Source organism: Thalassophryne amazonica, chromosome 12 (genome assembly GCF_902500255.1).
Source record: "Thalassophryne amazonica chromosome 12, fThaAma1.1, whole genome shotgun sequence".
Lineage (NCBI taxonomy): Eukaryota > Metazoa > Chordata > Actinopteri > Batrachoidiformes > Batrachoididae > Thalassophryne > Thalassophryne amazonica.
In genome coordinates, this window is record NC_047114.1 from 20,766,342 (window position 1) to 20,793,560 (window position 27,219).

At 41.4% G+C, this 27,219-nt stretch overlaps 1 long non-coding RNA gene across 1 annotated transcript in view; it reads right to left on the minus strand.

Moving 5' to 3' along the window:
* Positions 1–11,518: 11,518 nt before the first annotated feature.
* The window catches only part of LOC117521403, an 84,663-nt gene continuing 68,962 nt past the window's right edge, over positions 11,519–27,219 (minus strand). The window contains exon 3 of the long non-coding RNA XR_004563930.1: positions 11,519–11,705. This is a non-coding gene — a long non-coding RNA (uncharacterized LOC117521403). The remainder of the gene's footprint in view (positions 11,706–27,219) is intronic.

Below are 27,219 nucleotides of genomic sequence, written 5' to 3' on the forward strand. Positions count from 1 at the left end.
ATTTGTCTAATAGATTACAGTTTGTTCATGTAAATGGGGAATCTTCTTCACAGACTAAAGTTAATTATGGAGTTCCACAAGGTTCTGTGCTAGGACCAATTTTATTCACTTATACATGCTTCCCTTAGGCAGTATTATTAGACGGTATTGCTTAAATTTTCATTGTTACGCAGATGATACCCAGCTTTATCTATCCATGAAGCCAGAGGATACACACCAATTAGCTAAACTGCAGGATTGTCTTACAGACATAAAGACATGGATGACCTCTAATTTCCTGCTTTTAAACTCAGATAAAACTGAAGTTATTGTACTTGGCCCCACAAATCTTAGAAGCATGGTGTCTAACCAGATCGTTACTCTGGATGGCATTTCCCTGATCTCTAGTAATACTGTGAGAAATCTTGGAGTCATTTTGATCAGGATATGTCATTCAAAGCGCATATTAAACAAATATGTAGGACTGCCTTTTTGCATTTACGCAATATCTCTAAAATCAGAAAGGTCTTGTCTCAGAGTGATGCTGAAAAACTAATTCATGCATTTATTTCCTCTAGGCTGGACTACTGTAATTCATTATTATCAGGTTGTCCTAAAAGTTCCCTAAAAAGCCTTCAGTTGGTTCAGAATGCTGCAGCTAGAGTACTGACGGGGACTAGCAGGAGAGAGCATATCTCACCCGTGTTGGCCTCTCTTCATTGGCTTCCTGTTAATTCTAGAATAGAATTTAAAATTCTTCTTCTTACTTATAAGGTTTTGAATAATCAGGTCCCATCTTATCTTAGGGACCTCGTAGTACCATATTACCCCATTAGAGCGCTTCGCTCTCAGACTGCGGGCTTACTTGTAGTTCCTAGGGTTTGTAAGAGTAGAATGGGAGGCAGAGCCTTCAGCTTTCTGGCTCCTCTCCTGTGGAACCAGCTCCCAATTCAGATCAGGGAGACAGATACCCTCTCTACTTTTAAGATTAGGCTTAAAACTTTCCTTTTCGCTAAGGCTTATAGTTAGGGCTGGATCGGGTGACCCTGGACCATCCCTTGGTTATGCTGCTTTAGACGTAGATTGTGGGGGGGTTCCCATGATGCACTGTTTCTTTCTCTTTTTGCTCCGTATGCATCACTCTGCATTTAATCATTAGTGATCGATCTCTGCCCCCCTTCACGGCATGTCTTTTTCCTGGTTTTTTCCCTCAGCCCCAACCAGTCTAAGCAGAAGACTGCCCCTCCCTGAGCCTGGTTCTGCTGGAGGTTTCTTCCTGTTAAAAGGGAGTTTTTCCTTCCCACTGTGGCCAAGTGCTTGCTCATAGGGGGTCGTTTTGACCGTTGGGGTTTTTCATAATTATTGTATGGCCTTGCCTTACAATATGGAGCGCCTTGGGGCAACTGTTTGTTGTGATTTGGCGCTATATAAGAAAAAAGTTGATTGATTGATTAAAATTGCCAACTGGTGTCATAACAAAATATTTAGGATGTTTTAACATTGAATTTAAAAATGGGGAAAGTAACAAACATGTTTTGTGGGATATTTTTTCATTATTCATTTTTGGTGATTCATGATTTGTAGCAGATTCACATTTTGGGGCCAAGCACAATACAGTAAATCATGAATTGTATTCACGTTTTGCACAGAAAATTCCACACCAAATCGTGAGTGAAATTCACATTTTCTGAGACCCGCATTCACATTTTTGCAAGACCCACGTTCACGTTTTGGGAGATATTTTTCTGCATTCACATCCTACAATGAAATTATTATTAATTTATACAAAGTGGGAAAGTGTGCTGTGGTCTGATGAGTCCACATTTCAAACTGTTTTTGGAAATCATGGACGTTGTGTTCTCCGGACAAAAGAGGAAAAAGCATCCAGATTGTTACCAGCACAAAGTTCAAAAGCCAACATCTGTGATGGTATGGGGATGTGTTAGTGCTCTTGGCATCGGCAACTTACACAGCTGTGATGGCGCCATTAATCCTGAAAGGTACATCCAGGTTTTGGAGCAACACATGCTGCCATCCAAGCAACATCTTTTTCAGGGACATCCCTGTTTATTTCAGCAAGACAATGCCAAGCCACATTCTGCACGTGTTACAACAGCGTGGCTTCATAGTAAAACAGTCCAGACCTGTCGCCCGTTGAAAATGTGTGGCACATTATGAAGTGCAAAATATGACAACGGAGACCCTGGACTGATGAACAATTGAAGTCGTACATCAAGCAAGAATGGGAAAGAATTCCACCTACAAAGCTTCAACAATTAGTGTCCTCAATTCCCAAACGCTTATTGAGTGTTGTTAGAAGGAAAGGTGATGTAACACAGTGGTAAACATACCACTGTCCCAGTTTATTTGAAAAGTGTTGCAGGGATCCATTTTGAAATGAGCAAATATTTGCACAAAAACAATAAATTTGATCAATTTGAACATTAAATATCTTGTGTTTGTGGTGTATTCAATTGAATACAGGTTGAGAGATTATTTAGAAATCATTGTATTCTGTTTTTATATACATTTTACACAACATCCCAACTTCATTGGAATTCGGGTTGTATTACAATGTGAGGAAATCCCGCAGTGACATGTGCTTCACGGGGCATCCCGTGGGGTGATTTCCTGCATGGGATGATATTCACCAGTGTTGCAGTGCACTGATACTGTGGTCAGCTGAAACAATATGTGTTTTAAATTATTTACACTTGAGGACAGCATCGACGTTCATGCCTCACAGTACAGTTATGTAAGGGCGTATCGTACAAGCCACTACAGGTGTTCCCCAACTATGACTTGCAAGCACAGATATCTGAACAGCTGCAGGGTGCAGGGGGACCTGCCCACCTCTGTCAGTAGACCTCTGCAGCTCACAGCAAAAAGCTCACTCTCTGTACCTTCATTCTGTAATTTTTATTTTATGTATTTATTATTATTATGTGTTTGTCCTGCATCGGTCTAATGTATGTGTCTGTAATGTAACACCTTGTGTGCACAGTCACATCTAGCTGACAGTCAGTGGTCAGCTGACAGGTGCTGTATGTCCACAGCAAAGCGCATGAGCAAAGCAATGACAAATGAAAGATTTCACACCTTTACTGTTATTTGAGTTATTTAATCTCCGCTCTTTCTGGCTGTCATGTGAACTACAATTTACGTGTTGGAAGTGACACAAGCCTGCTCGTCCGGCTTCACACTGTGCCACAAGCTCAGATGCTGGCAGGTCCTCATGTGATCGTGTCGGTACGTAATTATGAATGAATGAATGAATGAATGAATTTTATTTGATGTGGACATGCACACATACTTAACACCAAAAAAAATAAATCTCTCATTAAAGAAAAACAAAACAAAAAAACAAAAACAATACTCCTAGGCAATTTCCAGTTTTGTACAGCCGAAAGGGTGTAGGTTGAAGCAAAAGCTTAAAACGACCGACCCCTTTAACCATTTGCTATATACACATACATACATATATGTACACTTATCACAGCAAAAAAAACAAAAACAAAAAAAAAGCAGAGACAATATAGAATAATCAGTGAACTAAAATATCTCACCACAACAGAACAGACAATAATACAACTCACAATAAATACGCACAAACATCTGGCGCTGGGCAGATTAAATACAGAGCACTGGGCAATGTTGATATCTTACATCCACCTTTGATTCTACCTAGTCACTATGTAATTGCAGATGTCTGGAATTAAAGATTTGACTTGGCAAAATGGCATCATAGATAACTTTTGTGTCAGAATCAATGCGAGAGCGAAAAGTAAGCGGATTATGAGTCCCCCATCCTGCCAAAAGCTTTGGCTTTCAGGCAGCACAGTGTTCAGATTTCAACATTAAGTCAATCCTATCAGTAATACCTGATGATACAGAGTGGTGACACTCAAAAAACCTTTTCATGTTTCAAAACTGTTAAAAAAAAAAAAAAAAAAAAAAAAAAAATTGGTCCCACTCTGATGAGAGTAGGATGATATGTACACTGGCAGTGTTAATTTAACACTGATTTTACTGCGCAGAATTCAGCTAAATGGGCTTGTTGACCGAACTGAGTGGTCATTCTTATTGTACACATTGGGTAAATTTGGGTTGGGGAGAATTTTGAAAAATGGGTTAAAATTATATATACCGGACCACAAGCAGCAGTTTTGCCTAACAGAGTCCGGTCTGACTACTTTAACACTTACAGAGGTGTGATGCAGGGTTGTCCTCTATCGCCTTTTTAATTTGCTTTAGCTATGGAGCTACTTGCTGAGGCGATAAGGGCAATACACAGTTTAGAGATTGGACAGCTGTGCCATAAAATAACACTGTATGCAAATGATGTTCTAATTCTCCTGACCAACCCTGAAACATCTATACCATCTATACACACACACACACTTCCCGCCACCGTCTTGGACATGGTAAATGGACGACATTTATATAGCGCATTTCCATCTGCATCAGAAGCTCCAAGTACTTTAAACTTATGCCACGCATTCACACAGACACACTAAAAAAATAAATAAAATTTATTTGTCTGCTTGTCTGTTAACAAGATTCCGTTAAAACTACTGCATGGATTTTGATGAAATTTTCACCCCAGATAGATGTTAGACCAAGGAAGACTCCAGTAAATTTTGGAGGTGATCTGGATCCGGATCCGGATTCTGGATCAAGTTTCACTTTACATAGGCTTTGAAGGATTACTTCAAAATTACTTCACAAATTCTCATCAAATTTGCACCACAGCTTGGTAATAAGGCATGGAAGACTCCACTGCATTTTGGAGGTGATCTGGATCTGGAGTGTCGGACGTCAGAAATCTCTGTTTGCTTGTTTCCCAATAATAATGTTACATCAAGAATAGCTCTCTCTGACTCCACTGTAATCAAACCGAAATGAAGCAATGCTTCATAAGACTCCGACTCAGCTGTTGCATGCCTTAGATATTGAGCTGCAAATCACTTTCTGCTACAGCAGACCAACTTGATGGAGGATAATAAGCGAAGTGCACATCTCGGGCCACGCGGTGCATTATGGGTAGGCAAAATTTTTCGACTACCAATCCACAAACTATGGCGGCAGAAAGCAGCGAGGAGTGTTGTGATTTGGATCATTTCAACCGCTGGAAAGTTGACCATTTAAAGCGTTTTTGTAAGCTCCACGGATTGCCTATTACAACCTGGACTACATATGGCAGTAGACAGAAATGGAAAGCAGAGCTGGTTGTGCTTGCATGTGCTGCATCTGTACAGAAACTACCGTTGGTGCCGACAAAGGAGGAAGAGCGCGCTGCTGTCGAAAATGACCAGTCCTTGTTGATAGTTGGAGACAAACAAATTTCTGACCCCTTGAAGGCAACTGAAGGATGGTTAGACGAAGTCCAGAGACTGAAACTGTGGATACTGCAGAATATTTGCTAAGCAGGGATGAGAAATCGCGACTCCGCCAGCTTCATAATGACTACAATGATGGTGAGTCTCACATATAACCTCTTTGGTGTCACGTTTGTTTTGATAAGATGACAGATATACAATGATATGTGCATGCATGCAGTTTGTTTATAGAACATGTCAATTTTACAATATTATGCACCACGTCATTCATGGCGCAACATTGCATTCATAAGCCGATGCACAAAAACGGCGTCATCAGCCACATTATAATTTGGCACAGTTTCAGGATATTGACAAAATACATGTGTGCAAGAAACTTACAATTTTATTCCCTCTTTTACGTCCATCTGGATCTTTCTTTACTGTGGGGAAATTGTGTACAATGAACAGAGGTTTACAACATTTCTTCTTCCTTGTCTTTGTGTGGACTCGGCGAAGCTTTGCAATTTGTGTTTTCAGCCAACTTTCAAGCCTATAAATTCCGTTCGAACATTTGAAAACAGCACAATGCGCACCTGTCATTATTGTATGCGTGGCTTAAAGTGGATATGACACTTAAAGACAACATAGTCTTATTACATGTAACAAAGGTTATATAATTCGGTCAACCTAAGCGTTTTGGGAAAATGGACGCAATTCTCCTGTTATATATAACATTTGAACGTCCCGCCACTGAAAAATGTGCACGCCCTGTGACCAGCTTCCCGCTGAGCACCAAGCCTGAAATACGTCACTGCGTGTAGACCGTATCGGCTTGCGCGCCTGGCGGCAGTTGTTTACACTTTTTTTTAGCGGCAGAAACTTTGATTAAACACAGCTCTCAGGGACTTGTTTTGTCGATATGCCTGAGCAGTGTGTCGCAGTATATTGCACAAACACAAGGGCGAAAGGTTTTAGCCTTTTCAAGTCCAGACAGATTGATAGAAAGCCACGCTGTTTTGTGATGCACGAAATGTCAGGCTGCTGCTCGCTCCGCTCACACACACGCATTTGCTCCCGACAGCAGACACTTTCCTCTACTATCTCCATGTTCTCGCACCGCTCACAGGAACACATAAAATGTCAACCCCAAATAATATGTTCACAATAATCTTGAAATGGTCAAGGAACCTACGTAGTAAACACGGCGGCGGCATGTAAACACGACGGCGGCATGTTCACTGTTGTTTTCGGCGATCTTTTTCGAAAATGTCCAAACCTCAAACTTCAGTACACGTCTGGATTACCACCCTCAGACTAATGGCCAAGCAGAGCATCTCATTTAGAAGTTAGGAGCAGCCTAACATTATCTGGTTTCAGGGAACCTTTCACAATGGTGTTATGTGTCGGACGCAGCTCGGAGAACCGACCAGCGTTTGAAGGACCCAGTATGAAATAAGCAGAGCACGGTACAAAGGCTAACTGAATTTAATACATAACAGTGATACAAAAATAACAGAAAGTGCGGTCTGGCGTGGTGCGCTCCCAGCAGCGCTAACGGTCCGGAGCCAGAAGCTGTTCGGACCCAAGGACCCCGCCGACACCCCCCAGGTGGCCGCAACAAACCGAGTCTGTGAAAGGAACCATTATGTGAGTCCACACTCTACACACAGAGAGAACACTTAAAGGTGTACAAACAGCAAACACTTCCTGGCTTGATTACTAATCAGCTTCCCAACCTGCAGGCATGGAACATCCAGTTCACAAAACTCCACTGCAGTGGAAGCTGATACATGACTAACATACAGCTCAATATAATAAAGGTGTGAGGGACACCACATTTACTGACTGTATAAATGTTAGTCACAAAATCTAACGTACCTCAGGAAGTGTGCTGACGAGCGTGAGACCTCACCCCCTCCTCTTTCACAGACCGTGCATCAAACCCTGGACGTTCTCTGCATCCACTGATGATGAGATGGCTCCCGAGACGACGATCTCACCCGTCTGGTCACAAGGTCGAGTCTCTGGCAAATACACACTGTATACTCCAGTCTTAAATGCCACCATGTTCCAATCCATATAGATGCACCTCAGCTGTGAGTCCTGACGAGCCGCAGGTGATCAGGGTGAGGTCCTGATAACCTCAGCAACACAGCCACTCAGTCCCAAATGCAAGCCACCTGGAAGGAAAAACAAAAGCAGAAACAAAAAGGCAGCCAGGCCCCCCAGCCATACAACACAATGGGCTGAGTATTTATTTTGGGTCCAATATATCCACAACATGCTCTCCACATTCACCATGGGAATGACTCCATTTGAATGCATGCATGGCGACCAACCACCTCTGTTTTCAGACTTGGAGGACGAGGTGGTGGTGGTGCCATCGAATGTCATATGAAATTTGGGAACATTGGATGAAATCCCTTGTAAATGCTGTTCACAAAGCTGTGGCAGTCCAGTGAGATAATACTACCCAAAGCAACAGTAGAAAGGAAAAACTCTTCTGGGTATTTCTGAGGAAGAAACCTCAAGCAGACCAGAGTCATAGGTTTGACGACTTGCTTTGGTCATACTTACAAAAAGAAAAAGTTAACTAAATGCAACAAATAATTTCAAACATGGAAAACAGAAATAAGTATTATCCTAGTACCGTGACTGTGACAAACTCTAACTAAAGCATAAAGTCTAAGTAAAGCATAACTACAGTCCAGCAAGTATAGTCACTGTGATAAACTCTAACTAAAGCATAAAGTCTAAGTAAAGCATACCTACAGTCCAGCACCAGATAACCTTCTCACTGAGCTTTTAAAGAAAGACAATCAATTTAAATGACGACTTCTCAGAAATTATGCTGTTATATGATGGCACACAGTTGCCCCACAGCCCATCAGCGTTTCTTTATAAACTTTACTCAAAACTTACAGACAGTACTTAATATTAATTTCAGTGCTTGGCACTGTATTCCATCATGGTAAATGGACTGCATTTATACCACACTTCCATCTGCATCACACGCTCCTAGCGCTTTACAAATAATGCCTCACATTCACCCTGATTCACCCATACAAGGTACTCACTGCCCACCGGAATCAACTGGTGGACTAAGGACCTTGCCCAAGGGCCCTTAGTGATTTTCCGGTAAGGCTGGGATTTGAACCGAGGATCATCTGGTTTCAAGGCCAATGCTTAACCACTACACCATCACCTCCCCAATTTTATGGAGAGGAATATTTAAGATATATTTATTCAATAATAAATATACACTACAACAAATGTTTGTCATTGAAAATGCCAAAGAAAAGTGAGTGTTTTTCTGTTCTCACTTTGTCCTTCTCTGACCAGAGTGGAGCTCCAAACTACACACACAAACTGGATTATACTACAACTGATGGAAAAAAAAAGACAAAAGTGTGGTGAGACCACAATGAACTTAATGTGCCTAAAATGTTCAACATGAGGTGTTCCAAGCAGCTGCTGTCAGGTATACGGCAGTGGAAAAAAACAAAAAAGCCTGCACACGTACACATGATCTAAACTGAATCTGTATGTACAGAAACATGGAAAAAGGATTTTTTTATTTAGCTTGTATTGTCTTCCATGTTGAATGTTTTTACTAGTCAGTGCTACAGGTTGTCATCAGTAATCGGGGTGCAGATTACTTGCCTGACGTGCCTGACGTGACGTGCCCCTTCGTTCCGCTTGTGCTGAACTAACACTGGAGCTTTCAGAAGCCCAGAAGACAAATCTCTCCGCCTGATCTCCACTCAAATTGAACATACACAAAATTTTCTGATGAACTCCGCGGACATCAGCTGATAAGGAACTCATGTTGCGCTTTATAACAGCGCATTATAAAATGAACCTTATGAATAAAAATCAGGCACACAGATCAGTGCATCCTTTGGCTGTGATATATACTGCGCTTTTTTTTCCTGAGTTCACTTCTAAACTCATGTCACTCCGGACATGTGTCAGTGGATGATCGGCTGTTGCCACTGTGACAACTCCGTGGTCATTGCGTGTCTGACGGGTGATCATGGGGTGCTTTGTGAGGTGCTTTTACATGGCCTGTGTGGTATTTGTGTGTCTTCCGGGCTTAGCGACACTTATGCGGAAATCAGGTGCAGTTTCATACTTCACGCCGACCATTGTGATCATGGCGGTTTTTGAGAGGATACTGAGAGGACCTTGTAAGGTCCTGGAGTTTGCTGAACATCTCTTTGGTGTCATGCAGAGATCATTGTGATTTCATGACCGCACAAGGACCGCTGGACAGATCCCGTCCCTGTGTAAAGTGGATTTAACTGGTGATGACACTTGACTCTAAATAGCATGTACAAGTTTGAGCTGAGCTACTCAACCATGGAAAAACAATAAAATGTCAAATTCCTGTTGGTAACAGTTTCATCTGGGTTGTATACTTTTCTTAAAATCCAATTTTATTACACTTCAGTGTATGACACACAATAAACATAACATAAAAAAACTGATAATATAAACAACAACACACACATACAGAAGCCCATCTGATTCATTTTGAGAAGTTCAAGTAATATTTTGGTATTATTCATTGTTTTGTTTTTTTTATTTATTGTGGTTAAATATAACATAAAATCTGTAATGTTAAATTTATAATTGGAGGGTAGTTTCTAAGGCCAACTGTTTTATGTATATAATATTTTGTTTGAATGGTGATCAGATTGATTATATTAATTTCCTCAGTGGTGAAGTCAGCATGAGTGAAAATAAGAAAAACATCAGTCATTTTAAATGAAACGTTTTTACCCCAAATTCAAGAAAAAATTATCTGTGTAAACACAAAAAAAAATGGAGTGGAATGAAAACAGTTTACAAACTCATGTTCAATAATTTCCCCCTTATAATTACAAAAAAGTGCATCTATTGCTTACATTAAGAAGAGACAAACTTTCACTGAGTATGTGCACAATTTGGAACAATGTTTAACTGATTCTGCTTGTAATTGTATATTTATGAGAATTAAGAAAAAGGCATTCTTTTGCTTTCTGTTTAAGTCACCACTAAACACAAGTTGCATAACAAAATGAGGAATGTTATGCATAAACGGTGTTTAATAAATAAATAAATGTGGACCCGTGTGTCACATGATCGAATGGCCAAAAGTTTTATTTTCAACACAATCCAGATAAAGATTCAGGTTTAGTGAATAATTTCTTCCTGTTCATGGATGTATGTGTTCTGTTGATAAACATGTTTAGACGTTGTGATTTTTTTGAATTAATTTTTTAACCTTTATTTAACCAGGTAAGTTATAAAAAAAAAAAAAGAAATTCTTATTTACAATAAAGACCTGGCGGATAGGGAAAACACAGAGGCAAATCACAAATGTGGATCAAACAACAGATTTTACAGTATATACATCAGACTAGCTTGACTTTTTTATCTTTAGATGTAAATTATCTCTGAGTGTGCAGGATCTTTATATTTAATTAATTTCTGTAATTTCATCAACATGAAGACAAACAAATGTAGATGACTCAGTTGGACAGATGCACTGATCAATAACATTTTAAACAAAGAGGAAGTGATGTTTTTCTGTGTTCCTGCACATCCTGTTAGTTTGACTGAAACTGCTGTTGTTACTTTGGAGCTGAGTTGGAATTTATCTGAAATGAACCTGTTGTCTCAGAAAAACCGCACAGAAGGAAAAAGACACTGAATGAAGCTCTCATTTATGATGTCACTGATGGACTTACCTGAACAGGTGATCTAAAGTATTTTGGAAGAAGAATAAGAAGATGTCCGACATTCCCTCAGTGCAGATCCAGACTGAACACACATAGCAGTGATCTCCAGCACAGGTCTGTGTGAAGAAACATTTCTACTTTCTATATCAACAGCAGAGCCACAGTTCAGATCTCGACACACCACATCTGCTGTCTTCATGGTCTAGTAATAGTCCTCCACTGGTCTCCAGTCTTCCTGGACTTTCACCTCCAGTGTACCAGCACAGCGACTGGCTCCTCCCACCAACCTGACAGACTCTGAACACAAAGTCATTAGTTAAAAAAGTAAAAAGTTTGATTAGAAGCTGAGTCAAAGCTGCAGCTGCTCTTCTACCTGAGCAGGTGAGTCCAGCAGCTTTACCAGGTGAGCAGGAGTTTCTGTCTGAGCCTGAACTTCCACAGGCGAATAGACCAGACTCATTTCCTCTACAGTGGAACTCTTTGGTCCACTTTGGAGGCTCTATTTCTTCATAGAGCGCCCCCTGGAGGACTGTAGGAGGCCCACAGCCCAGCTCCCTGCAGACCACCTGTGCATCCTGCTGGTCAAAGTCATCTTCACACACTGAGGACCAGGACTGGTTCAACTTCACCTCCAGTCTGCCTGAACACAGACTGGACCCATTAACCAGTCTGACAGATTCTGGACACACAGAGACACAGACGTTGTTCCACATAAACATCTTTATTTACAAAAAACTGAATCTAATTTGTTACTGAGAATCTGGAGTTTATGTGAGTTGTGTCATTTCTTAAATATTGTTTTATTTCGCTTCATTCACTGACTCAAATGTGGACTTTAATTCTTCTATTTTACCACAGTGAGCTGTTGTTATTCATGATACAGTTTCACAATTGGACTGGAACAGAAAAGGACTCCATGAAAATGTGAAAATTCAGCAAGAGATTTGATTTGTCTTAAAATCCTTCTCTGTTTCATTCCTCCATGAAGCTGGAACTGGAGGTGCGCCAGACAAAAGTTGCATGATGCACAGTTTTTCCAAACACAGCCACAGAATCATATAATGCTGTGTTCACATGTTGGCTGTGAGTGGCAGATGGTACACCGGATCTTCTGTTATTTTCAATGAGAAGTTGATGGAGATATCTAAACTTTATTGTCGATAACTCTAATTGAATTGTTAATATCTGTAAATCCAGTTTCACATATGAACAAGAGATTATTTACTCGTCATAATTCAAGTTCAGTGTATCTTTAAGTCCCCTCAATTCAAAAGATCAACAATGTCTTTAATAGATATCTTAATTAGGTTTCAGACAGAATAATGTATCTTGTACTTGATGTATGTCTAGTCAGAATAACAATGTCGATATCTTACATCCACCTTTGATTCTACCTAGTCACTATGTAATTGAAGATGTCTGGAATTAAAGATTTGACTTGGCAACATACACTCAACAAAAATATAAACGCAACACTTTTGGTTTTGCTCCCATGTTGTATGAGATGAACTCAAAGATCTAAAACTTTTTCCACATACACAATATCACCATTTCCAGAGTTGTAGTCTTACACACCTCTCTGCAGCTTCTCTCCCCCTGCCATCCCCTCATTACCCCATCCCCGTAGAGACGGTGCCTGCTCCTAGACCACCAATAACCAGCAAAAATCTATTTAAGCATAAAAATTCAAAAAGAAAAAATAATATAGCACCTTCAACTGCACCACAGACTAAAACAGTTAAATGTGGTCTATTAAACATTAGGTCTCTCTCTTCTAAGTCCCTGTTGGTAAATGATATAATAATTGATCAACATATTGATTTATTCTGCCTTACAGAAACCTGGTTACAGCAGGATGAATATGTTAGTTTAAATGAGTCAACACCCCCGAGTCACACTAACTGTCAGAATGCTCGTAGCACGGGCCGGGGCGGAGGATTAGCAGCAATCTTCCATTCCAGTTTATTAATTAATCAAAAACCCGGACAGAGCTTTAATTCATTTGAAAGCTTGACTCTTAGTCTTGTCCATCCAAATTGGAAGTCCCAAAAACCAGTTTTATTTGTTATTATCTATCGTCCACTGGTCGTTACTGTGAGTTTCTCTGTGAATTTCAGACCTTTTGTCTGACTTAGTGCTTAGCTCAGATAAGATAATTATAGTGGGCGATTTTAACATCCACACAGATGCTGAGAATGACAGCCTCAACACTGCATTTAATCTATTATTAGACTCTATTGGCTTTGCTCAAAAAGTAAATGAGTCCACCCACCACTTTAATCATATCTTAGATCTTGTTCTGACTTATGGTATGGAAATAGAAGACTTAACAGTATTCCCTGAAAACTCCCTTCTGTCTGATCATTTCTTAATAACATTTACATTTACTCTGATGGACTACCCAGCAGTGGGGAATAAGTTTCATTACACTAGAAGTCTTTCAGAAAGCGCTGTAACTAGGTTTAAGGATATGATTCCTTCTCTATGTTCTCTAATGCCATATACCAACACAGTGCAGAGTAGCTACCTAAACTCTGTAAGTGAGATAGAGTATCTCGTCAATAGTTTTACATCCTCATTGAAGACAACTTTGGATGCTGTAGCTCCTCTGAAAAAGAGAGCTTTAAATCAGAAGTGCCTGACTCCGTGGTATAACTCACAAACTCGTAGCTTAAAGCAGATAACCCGTAATTTGGAGAGGAAATGGCGTCTCACTAATTTAGAAGATCTTCACTTAGCCTGGAAAAAGAGTCTGTTGCTCTATAAAAAAAGCCCTCCATAAAGCTAGGACATCTTTCTACTCATCACTAATTGAAGAAAATAAGAACAACCCCAGGTTTCTTTTCAGCACTGTAGCCAGGCTGACAAAGAGTCAGAGCTCTATTGAGCTGAGTATTCCATTAACTTTAACTAGTAATGACTTCATGACTTTCTTTGCTAACAAAATTTTAACTATTAGAGAAAAAATTACTCATAACCATCCCAAAGACGTATCGTTATCTTGGCTGCTTTCAGTGATGCCGGTATTTGGTTAGACTCTTTCTCTCCGATTGTTCTGTCTGAGTTATTTTTCATTAGTTACTTCATCCAAACCATCAACATGTTTATTAGACCCCATTCCTACCAGGCTGCTCAAGGAAGCCCTACCATTATTTAATGCTTCGATCTTAAATATGATCAATCTATCTTTGTTAGTTGGCTATGTACCACAGGCTTTTAAGGTGGCAGTAATTAAACCATTACTTAAAAAGCCATCACTTGACCCAGCTATCTTAGCTAATTATAGGCCAATCTCCAACCTTCCTTTTCTCTCAAAAATTCTTGAAAGGGTAGTTGTAAAACAGCTAACTGATCATCTGCAGAGGAATGGTCTATTCGAAGAGTTTCAGTCAGGTTTTAGAATTCATCATAGCACAGAAACAGCATTAGTGAAGGTTACAATTGATCTTCTTATGGCCTCGGACAGTGGACTCATCTCTGTGCTTGTTCTGTTAGACCTCAGTGCTGCTTTTGATACTGTTGACCATAAAATTTTATTACAGAGATTAGAGCATGCCATAGGTATTAAAGGCACTGCGCTGCGGTGGTTTGAATCATATTTGTCTAATAGATTACAATTTGTTCATGTAAATGGGGAATCTTCTTCACAGACTAAGGTTAATTATGGAGTTCCACAAGGTTCTGTGCTAGGACCAATTTTATTCACTTTATACATGCTTCCCTTAGGTAGTATTATTAGACGGTATTGCTTAAATTTTCATTGTTACGCAGATGATACCCAGCTTTATCTATCCATGAAGCCAGAGGACACACACCAATTAGCTAAACTGCAGGATTGTCTTACAGACATAAAGACATGGATGACCTCTAATTTCCTGCTTTTAAACTCAGATAAAACTGAAGTTATTGTACTTGGCCCCACAATCTTAGAAACATGGTGTCTAACCAGATCCTTACTCTGGATGGCATTACCCTGACCTCTAGTAATACTGTGAGAAATCTTGGAGTCATTTTTGATCAGGATATGTCATTCAAAGCGCATATTAAACAAATATGTAGGACTGCTTTTTTGCATTTACGCAATATCTCTAAAATCAGAAAGGTCTTGTCTCAGAGTGATGCTGAAAAACTAATTCATGCATTTATTTCCTCTAGGCTGGACTATTGTAATTCATTCTTATCAGGTTGTCCTAAAAGTTCCCTAAAAAGCCTTCAGTTAATTCAAAATGCTGCAGCTAGAGTACTGACGGGGACTAGAAGGAGAGAGCATATCTCACCCATATTGGCCTCTCTTCATTGGCTTCCTGTTAATTCTAGAATAGAATTTAAAATTCTTCTTCTTACTTATAAGGTTTTGAATAATCAGGTCCCATCTTATCTTAGGGACCTCGTAGTACATATCACCCCAATAGAGCGCTTCGCTCTCAGACTGCAGGCTTACTTGTAGTTCCTAGGGTTTGTAAGAGTAGAATGGGAGGCAGAGCCTTCAGCTTTCAGGCTCCTCTCCTGTGGAACCAGCTCCCAATTCAGATCAGGGAAACAGACACCCTCTCTACTTTTAAGATTAGGCTTTAAAACTTTCCTTTTTGCTAAAGCTTATAGTAGGGCTGGATCAGGTAACCCTGAACCATCCCTTAGTTATGCTGATATAGACGTTAGACTGCTGGGGGGTTCCCATGATGCACTGTTTCTTTCTCTTTTTGCTCTGTATGCACCACTCTGCATTTAATCATTAGTGATCGATCTCTGCTCCCCTCCACAGCATGTCTTTTTCCTGGTTCTCTCCCTCAGCCCCAACCAGTCCCAGCAGAAGACTGCCCTCCCTGAGCCTGGTTCTGCTGGAGGTTTCTTCCTGTTAAAAGGGAGTTTTCCTTCCCACTGTAGCCAAGTGCTTGCTCACAGGGGGTCGTTTTGACCGTTGGGGTTTTACATAATTATTGTATGGCCTTGCCTTACAATATAAAGCGCCTTGGGGCAACTGTTTGTTGTGATTTGGTGCTATATAAAAAAATTGATTGATTGATTGATTGATTTCCCTCAAATATTGTTCACAAACCAGTCTAAATCTGTGATAGTGAGCACTTCTCCTTTGCTGAGATAATCCATCCCACCTCACAGGTGTGCCATATCAAGATGCTGATTAGACACCATGATTAGTGCACAGGTGTGCCTTAGACTTAGACTGCCCACAATAAAAGGCCACTCTTTAAAGGTGCAGTTTTATCACACAGCACAATGCCACAGATGTCGCAAGATTTGAGGGAGCGTGCAATTGGCATGCTGACAGCAGGAATGTCAACCAGAGCTGTTGCTCGTGTATTGAATGTTCACTTCTCTACCATAAGCCGTCTCCAAAGGCGTTTCAGAGAATTTGGCAGTACATCCAACCAGCCTCACAACCGCAGACCACGTGTAACCACACCAGCCCAGGACCTCCACATCCAGCATGTTCACCTCCAAGATCGTCTGAGACCAGCCACTCGGACAGCTGCTGAAACAATCGGTTTGCATAACCAAAGAATTTCTGCACAAACTGTCAGAAACCGTCTCAGGGAAGCTCATCTGCAGGCTCGTCATCCTCATCGGGGTCTCGACCTGACTCCAGTTTGTCGTCATAAACGACTTGAGTGGGCAAATGCTCACATTCGCTGGCGTTTGACACGTTGGAGAGGTGTTCTCTTCACGGATGAATCCCGGTTCACACTGTTCAGGGCAGATGGCAGACAGCGTGTGTGGCGTCGTGTGGGTGAGCGGTTTTCTGATGTCAATGTTGTGGATTGAGTGGCCCATGGTGGCGGTGGGGTTATGGTATGGGCAAGCGTCTGTTATGGACGAAGAACACAGGTGCATTTTATTGATGGCATTTTGAATGCACAGAGATACCGTGACGAGATCCTGAGGCCCATTGTTGTGCCATACATCCAAGAACATCACCTCATGTTGCAGCAGGATAATGCACGGCCCCATGTTGCAAGGATCTGTACACAATTCTTGGAAGCTGAAAATGTCCCAGTTCTTGCATGGCCGGCATACTCACCAGACATGTCACCCATTGAGCATGTTTGGGATGCTCTGGACCGGCGTATACGACAGCGTGTACCAGTTCCTGCCAATATCCAGCAACTTCGCACAGCCATTGAAGAGGAGTGGACCAACATTCCACAGGTCACAATTGACAACCTGATCAACTCTATGTGAAGGAGATGTGTTGCACTGCATGAGGCAAATGGTGGTCACACTAGATACTGACTGGTATCCCCCCCCCCCCCCAATAAAACAAAACTGCACCTTTCAGAGTGGCCTTTTATTGTGGACAGTCTAAGGCACACCTGTGCACTAATCATGGTGTCTAATCAGCATCTTGGTATGGCACACCTGTGAGGTGGGATGATTATCTCAGCAAAGGAGAAGTGCTCACTATCACAGATTTAGACTGGTTTGTGAACAATATTTGAGGGAAATGGTGATATTGTGTATGTGGAAAAAGTTTTATATCTTTGAGTTCATCTCATACAAAATGGGAGCAAAACCAAAAGTGTTGCATTTATATTTTTGTTGAGTGTAGAATCATAAATAACTTTTGTGTCAGAATCAATGTGACAGCAAGTGAAAGGAAGCGGATTATGAGTCCCACATCCTGCCAAAAGGTTTGGCTTTCAGGCAGCACAGTGTTCAGATTTCAATATTAAGTCAATCCTATCAGTAATGCCTCATGATACAGAGTGGTGACACTCAAAAAAACCTTTTCATGTTTCAAACTGTTAAAAAAAATAATTGTTTAAGAGAGTTAAAAATTTGGTGAACCTAAGTGCAGCAACACCACCAAATAATTACAAGATAAATACACACAGTAAAATCACCAGTGTTAAATTAACACTGCCAGTGAACATATGGTCCCTCTCTGACCAGAGTCGGACTATATGTACATTGGCAGTGTTAATTTAACACTGTCAGTGTTTGTCTTACACTGGTGATTTTACTGTGCAGAATTCAGTTAAATGGGCTTGCTGACCAAATTGAGTGGTTGTTCTTATTGTACACATTGTGTAAATTTGGGTTGGGGAGAATTTTGAAAAATGGGTTAAAATTATATATACTGGACCACAACCAGCTGTTTTGCCTAACAGAGTCTGGTCTGACTACTTAAACACTTACAGAAGTGTGATGCAGGGTTGTCCTCTATCGCCTCTTTTATTTGCTTTAGCTATAGAGCCAATTGCTGACGCTATAAGGGCGACACCTGCAATACACAGTTTAGATATCGGACAGCTGTTACATAAAATAACATTGTATGCAGATGATGTTCTAATTCTCCTGACCAATCCTGAAACATCTATACCAGGTCTTATTGATGTGATTGACAGATGTAGGAGATTTTCTGGTTATAAGATTAATTTGACCAAATCAGAGGCTATGCCCCTTGGTTCTCTTTCAATTATATCAACTATAGATCCTCCATTTCCCTTTAAATGGTCTCCTAACGGGTTTTTGAGTATTTGGGGATTTTTATTACACCATCTTTTGACCAATTATATAGAGCTAACTTTGTACCTTTATTTTTTATTTGAGACATTCATCACGAAATGCCCCGCGCGCAGTACTATTTTCCATGTACAGTGCAGTAATATGTACATGTGTGGGATAGGTATTTGGTTGAATCCTTATGTGTTTTATGTAAACTGGGATACACAGTGGAAAAACTGGAGATTGACATTATATTTATTTCGAGGATGTGGCCAACAGTGACCATAAAAAAGCCCAGTAGCCTTCAAACAAATGCAACTATTGGAAATTTTTTAAAAGTTGGTCAAGGTCACTGGACTTCGAACCCATGCGGAGTACTCCTCCAAGGCATGTACCCACGAAATTCAAAGTTTCTGCGAGCAAAATGTGCTGAGGTACATTGCGACGAACAAATTTCAGGCGAAGGATTTGACAGTTGTGACCACTGGTGACCTTGAAAAGTAGGTCAAGATCGCCACCCTTCAAACCCATGCGAAGTACTCCTCCAAGGCATGTACCCACTATATATGTAGTTTTTGCGAGCAATAGGTGCCGAGCTATGTTGTGGCGAAGGATTGGACAGTTGTGACCACTGGTGACCTTGAAAGTACTCCTCCAAGGCATGTACCCACGAAATATGACGTTTCTGTGAGCAATAGGTGCCGAGCTACGTTGCAGCAAACAAATTTCGGAAGGACAACCCTCACCCCCGCCTCACTGTGCAAGCGCCGTGTGGGCCATAAAAATTACGCAGGACTTAGAACGTGTCCACATACTAAATCGAAGTATGTAGACACTCCAACCCTGTGGACACGCCTGTCTTGCCCAACACGCGTGTCTTGTTGGGCAAGACACCGGGGGGTTATTGTTAAGCATTGACAATAACCCCCACCCACCCACACACCCACACACCCACACACACCCACACCACACCTCCCACCACCTTCTTGGACATGGTAAATGGACTACATTTATGTAGCACATTTCCATCTGCATCAGAAGCTCAAACTGCTTTAAAATTATGCCACACATTCACACAGACACACTCACACACCGATGTCAAGGTGCTACCACGCAAGACGCTCACGACACACCGGCAGCAACTTAACACATGATCAATTGCACATGTTGACCTTTATACTTGTGTATTTTAAATTGTTGTATGTGTATTTTATTACGTAAATTTTTATTTATTACATCCGCCCAAAGGACTTGTAGCGGGAAAGCTGTGATCAAACAACCAACATCTTAACCCTGCATTAAGATGAGGCCATGGAGTTCCTTCAAACAAAGATAAACTCCATACAGCAAGGCCTGGTATATCTCCAGGTGTCAAAGAGGAGACACTCTAAGCCATGCACAGCTTGGATCTGTCAACAAACCCCCAACACTTTCAAGATTTAAGGGTACCCAAAGAGCATTCCACACAGAGCTGTGAATTCTTATCAGCACTCCAAACCAGATGCAACTCAACTCCCCTCTCACATAAAAAAAACCTCCACAGAAAGACACCTTCTTCACCAAAAGTCCTGAAAAGAGGTTTTTAACACTAAAATAAAAAGTAAAAAAACAGCTCACTGAAGGATTACTCTTGATTCACCGATTATGGCAAAGCTTCTCTGGTTGAAATCGAGTTTTATATATATATATATATATATATATATATATATATATATATATATATATATATATATATATATATATATATATATATATATATATATATATAGGTGTGTGTGTGTGGTATATAATTCCAGGTAAACCAGTTACAAGATTTATTCTGCAGGACGTGGTTTGGTTTCAAAGCGGATTGTTGGAGCCACGTTGATTTATATATATAAAACTAGACAAAGGAAACTCCAGAAACTACGTTACCCAGAATTCTTGGGGGTGGAGCTTATTAAACCTTTAAAAGCGCTCACGCCCGGGAATTCGCTTTCTTGCTCTTACGCTTTTCCCTTTTACTCTTTACTCTTCTCCACTTTTCTTGAGTCTAAAGACATGCCTAAGCCGTCATTAGTAAGATTTATGACTCTTTGTTTAATGCCACGTGCTACTTAAGACTCATTCTTATTTGGCGTACCGACAAGAATTTACTTATTTTTCCAACAGATAACTTTTGCAACCTTTGTTCAAGTTAAATGTGCCGGCGCATTTAACTTCCTTTTTTCAAATTTTCAAATTAAAACCTTTTTCTTCGTCAAACTCCAAATTCCTTTCACAAACATTTTTCTTCTAAAGTCAGCTATTTTTACATTAAATTCTGATTTGATCAAGCTTCCAAAAAGGCGACGACGAAAGATGAATATTTGATTTTTGATAGAGAATAAAGACTCTCAAACCTTTATTCTGACAAGCCAGATTCCAGATCTGTGGACCCTGAACAGAGTATCTGAAATACATTTGTCCTGTCGTGAACGTCTGAGATTACCTTATGCTATCCATAATGCATTGCTGCCTGGCACAGCATGTGCTCACAAAACCTTAAAAATTAGCACATTACTTTAAAACGAAAACATATATCTGATATTTTCACTTTATAAACTTCAGACATGACAATAATTTTAAATAATGTCTAAAATGAGTGGTTAAAATTTGAACCATAAGTTAAACATGTATGCCTCTGGATGACTTGGTGACATTGCGATTATATTAGTATGGTGTTAAAGGAAATTATTATTTTTTTGGTTGTTAGTTCTCCTATGCTTACAGACAATAGAGTGGTTTCTGATTGCAGAGAGTAGAACAACATGCCTATTAGGAAACTTTTAACAGGTAGGTCTCAACAGCTTTAACAGTTTTAAAAATGTTTTTCACTGTTCAGCTTTGTTTAGTACGTTATCGGTCTAAAAGTTATCGGACGGTAATTCATCGTAAGATAATTAGTCCGATGATGGTTTTTAAATTTATCTAAAAAGATAATCCGATAATGAAAACATTCTTCGATAATTATCGGATTATCGGAAGTGTGCCCACCACTGGTGGCGGACAAAGCGTCGACTGAACCAGACGATTCCAGCATCGGACCTCACGGAGACCCACTGCACTGCGCAAAGTAAGACCGGGCTATGTTGTCAGATAAACAGAGTGGCTTTATTTAACTCTATTCAAAATCATTAATCTTCTCTCAGGTTAACAAATACAAAAGTAATTACTTGTTAAATTAGGACAATCTTACTCCTAAAACTCACGCTACAAAACCAAATTATCTGAACATCATATAATCATTGCTCATTTGTCATCATTAAATTGATCACTGTGATATGTCCTGTTATTTAAATCCTGCCAGAGTTAAATAAATATCTTAAACGTGTGAAGTTGTCTGTGATTTTTGTATGGTTTTACAGAGGGTGTCGGATCTGACCTGCGGAGCTTATCCTTTAGAAACTGAGACTGAGTAATTAAATTGAGACTAATCAATTAACGAATAATAGGGACCTATCCTTTGAACTAGGTGGTGCCCCGAGGTAAAATTATCCACAAGTGATAATTTTCAATATTCCAAAACATTATTATATTCATCCTGTGACTCTGTTCCCTACAATATATTGGTGCCCCGTGTGAGGCGCACGTATCAGGTCTGAACCTCTGTGAGTCATACAGAAAATACAGTCAATTAAGTTGGAAGCGTATAGAGCAACTTAATCTGTCCTTATTCAACTGTGTGCGTGTGCATGTGAGAGAAAGAGGAAAAAAGAAAGCGCTGTGTTATTTCCACATGAGAAATTCATGTTTAATGTGAGGCCTCGGTGACAGTTAAATTCTGCGAGTTTCCAGATTTAAACTGCTGACCCGGATACATATTGCAAAATTGCGAGATTCCAGTTATTGTAATCACTGTATTCATGACTCCAAGGGACTAGTTAAATTAGCTTGTGAGTCAGTCAGCACGTTGTGCTCTGATTGTCCAGCCACGGTTTGCGTGAGCTGAGATTTTGATGTTACACTGAGCCTATATCCAGAAAGGATTGCCAGTGGTTGCTTCCCTGACTGACGAGACATCCTGGTCAGAAGCTTGTTTGAGAGAAAAGGGAGGGGGACCCCGTGTCCACCATCTTGTGTTTTAAAAGTGCTGTATTGTTCCAAAGGACCGCCGCGTCCACCATTTTGCGAAAAACAAGCACGTTTTTAAGAATTTATTGTTGTTGAGTGGAAAAGTTTGAAGAGGAGGCGGTTTCCTGCTTCAAACCCCCTCTGTGTGCGAAACACGTCCACGACGTCATCAACAGCTTCACGCACTGCCGTCAAACTGCGTTAAGTCACACGCACGACGTAAACAGTCGCCATCTTTGCACCCACTCCGAACAGCTTAACGGCCCATGAGCGGTGTTGAAAATCACAACGATTTGTTTCATTAAGCATTACTTGGTGAACCAAGCTGCTTCTAACGGTCACTAACTGCATGAAACCTGCATGTTAATCAGTCTGTGTAATTTTTGTTCAATCGATTTCCGCTGTCGGCGTGACGCGTTGACAGTACGGGCCTGCTAACAGAGCGCTAACCACGCACTAGCTTCCACAGCTGTGCTAACGGCCACCTAAACCCAGACTGAACACTAATCAGCCATCGGAAGCCAGAGGCAATAGCATGCTAACAGGCCGTTAGCTGCTCTTAAACGCCAAGGCTCCGATCATTGAATTAACCCAGGTGCTAACCACCGCAGCTAATGCGCCTGACCAGTTAGCCTAGCTCCCGCTAACAACATAACAACATGCTACAGTAACCGGATAGTCCACCGACTGCTGGTAACTAGACTGTACTGCATGTATATAATTTCCAGCGACTTTTTAACTTTTTCCTACCACTTAAAAGAATAACTACTATTAACTGAAACATTTATTATCAAGTCTTATCTTGCATAATCATTTTTTTAACTCTTTTAAGTCGCTTCTCCAATTGTAATTGGAAATATTAATCTTTTATTCCACCGTCTTGATACTAATCAAGAACACACATACGAGGTCTGTCCAAAAAGTATCATACCTTTTTATTTTCTGCAAAAACCATATGGATTTGAATCACGTGTGATTGCATCAGCCAAGCTTGAACCTTCGTGCGCATGCATGAGTTTTTTCACACCTGTCGGTTGCGTCATTCGCCTGTGAGCAGGCTTTGAGTGAGCAGTGGTCCACCCCTCTCGTCGGATTTTTATTGCGAATAAATGTCTGAACGATTTGGAGCTTTGCTGCATCAAATTTTTCCAGAAACTGTGAGAGACCTCCAGGTGGACACCATTTGAAAAATTTAGATGGCTTTCAGAGACGATTTTATGGGGATTACACAGATTAAGAAGTGCTCCAGCCAGTTTAAAGACCGCCCACAGCGTCTGAGAGCGCGGCGCGCTCCGAGCGCCGATCGACAAGCTCAAACCCCACTCAAACAAGCAGATCATTTTCAACGTGAAGGCTTTGTTGATCCGGGACATCGTCTAACTTTCACAAAAAAGGCAGAAGGCGTGGACATCAGCACTTTTTCGGCACATTCTACTGTTACAGGAGTTTTTTTCATGGAAAGAGAAGCAGAGGATTGCGCCACCATGCCGCTCATGGCGTGGGACAAAACCACCTCCGTGTTGGTCTCACAGTACGGCTTTCAGGTGGCTCAGATGGCTTCCGGTTGCTTTTCAGTCGTGTGAGTATCCGAGAAATTGTGCATGAGCTGGACATGCCCCAACATGTCCTGTGAGGCTTCATCACGGCGTTGCTTTGCGCCATGCGGCTCCGCGCGCGGAGTTAGAAAAAGTTCCTTCAGGAGTGATTTCTTTTTAGAGTGAAAGTGCTGAAGCTTTACCAAAGTGTAACCCATAGCAATTCTAAACAGAGAATATTGGTGTTACATCACGATAACTAAACAAAGGAAAGTTGTACTTGTGTGTACATAACACAACGAATAACACTCCTCAATATTTTCCTTTTGCATTTGTGTGAATTCTCCACTGCTGGTTTCACCTGCAGTTAACTCACTAATCCCTTTCACACTTCTGCAGCTGGATCATCTGTAAATATTTTTATTATCGCTCATCTTGTTATTTTGTTGTCAATTCTTTATTGTTTTGTTTCTGGTGGACGCTGTCTAACCGTCATCACAGAAAGCCAACATGGCCACGCCCAGTGACAACAAACCAAGAACTTTTACCGACCTGGAAAGCCAAGGTTGTAGCGACTCAGGTGGGCTTTTAAAAGAGGTCTTATCCGACCTGACCGCCGAAATATTGCCTGGCTACTTACACGACATGCAACAAGCCACGCGCGAAGGCATGGTTGCTGAAATGTCTGAACTCATCAGTCAGACATTAGCAACAACTGTGGAAAAGAAAAAACCTGGCTACAGTGCTTGGCAAGCTAGCCATTGCCACAGCCCTGAAGCTCAAAAACGCGGATCACTCATGGACAAATCAGCTCTTTCTATAAAAAGACAGAAAGAACAAAGTATCAAATTGCGTGAGGAGAATAAACTCCTGAGACAGCGATTAGAAGAAACACAACAGTCTTTAACCCTTGCTGAAGAAAAACTGGAAGACCTACAGGCTTCCCCAGATCAGCCCAATGAATCAGATACCGCATCTGATCCTGGAGCTAAAGACCAAACCTTACTCCTGAAAGAAACTCTTCAGGAATGTGACAATGAGATTAAGGAGTTACAAACTGAACTTAGCTCCGCGCATCGAGAACAAGGAGAAGCTCATGATTTACTCCAACAGGCGTATGGTGAGCTTAAAACATTGAAGAGTCATGCTGGAAAGCATGAAGACATTTTGGAGTCTGAAAAGCTGAAGACTCACGAGGTGCTGAGACGTCTGACAGATACACAAAATCTTTTAGACAATACTCGAGAACAAAATGAGCGCCTCAATGCTGAAGTGCAATCATTAAAGCGTGAATGACAATTAAACTCCCAATCACTGGGAGACCCTGACCAAAAGTCATGTGGAAAAGCGGAACACAAATGTTGACCACCACAGACCGCAAGGAAGTGCGCCCTGAACCCCTATCAGGACCCATGTCGCATCCTCAGGAGTTCCAACCTCCTTATCATGGGTATCGAGAGACACCGCCGCTCCTTCCCACTAAGATGCGTCCTACCACAGTCCTTAATGACAAGGAGCTGGACAAGATTGCACGGCTTATTAACCGTTTTGAGCCAATTCCAGGAGGCTCCCCCGACACATGCGTATTTAAACAACATACGCTATTACCTTAGGGATTTCACTCATGCTGCCGGTGAACATTACATCTACCTCATCAAGCGGACTTCCAGCCGCGAGGTCAGCTGGTTCGGTGAGCGTCAACCCGCGGAGGTACAACAAGACTTTGCTAAACTTAGCTTAGCATTAGAAAAAGAATATTCAGATCACTCTGTTCGGACAGGCCTAGCCGCTGCTATGGCCGTCAAACAAGGCAGGCGCCCCAACAATATTACAACAGGCTTCTCTGTACCTATTTCGGCACCCGAAATGAACCAGGTATGGAAGAGGACCTTAATTTTAAAACCTTGTTCCTTGAGAACCTCCACCCTAACATGAGCCATCATCTGGGAATCCTGGGAGATCCCAATGAGGCTCCCATACAGTACCTGCGTGACCTTGCTACGAAAGGTTTTGCAAAACAAATTAAGAGAGAGGGTAAATCCAAGGACAAAACGATCCTCAGCCTTGAAGCCCCTAGACCTACCCTCGAGCTTGAAGGCACCTCCGAGGGGTCATTCAAACCTCATAATGACTCTGCCACTACCTACCCTCGACAGATGAGATCATCTGTCAGAAGCCGACCCAAGGATCGAAGTGGACCACGAGCAAAACCGCAGTGGTCCCCACAAAACCAAAGTAACTTCTGAACCAGAGAGGGCTCCGAATCTGCTAAAATTCGGGGAAATAAGTTCAAACCCAGACAGTGGGCGAAGCCCACCACATGGGAAGATCACCCCGATGACTGACCTGAGTACCCAGGTGACCGATCCCAAGGATGACAGGGTTTCAGACACCCACATCAAGGACCACCTGGATGCAACAATAAGAGCACTTGGAACCGAGACTCCAGAGAAAGAGACCGGTCCAAGCACTCAGGTAAGTATGTGGACTCAAGCCTCCACCAAGAAATCCGGAAGATCATGAAAGGCCTCCTCCAGGAATTTGAGGATGAAAAGGCCAAAAAGAAAGCTAACCGCATAGCTCCAACCACGCACCTGGTGTCTTCACAAACTCCGCCAGAGGCAATTGAGGAAGACCTATACGAGAGTGTAGACAACCCGTTAGCGTCACCATCCCAGGACCCACATCCTGAGACACTGTACCTTTCAGATGGGGACCAAGAACCAGGAGAGACCAAGTCTGGTCCTCCCAGTGCCATCTTGGTAGTCCAGGTTGATCAGGACAAGAGATCACGCGCTGATCCAGCATCCGTTATAACTGGACAACCACCCGTATGGAAATTCTTAGGCAACCTCTCTGAGAAGAGGATTGCAGACCCATGAGATTGGTACATCCCGTGTACATATCAGCACTCGACACCATTCCCTTCCTCATAGGGAAAGATTTTCTCAACTGGTTTGAACCCCTCATCGATTTCAAACAGTTAAAACTGTGGGCACAGGTCTGTCACCCTCACCCGCCTGAGGTGACTCATCCGGAAAAGCCCCAATGTTATGCCATTGAGATCCAAGATGATACAGAACCCCCATGCGACATGGTCAC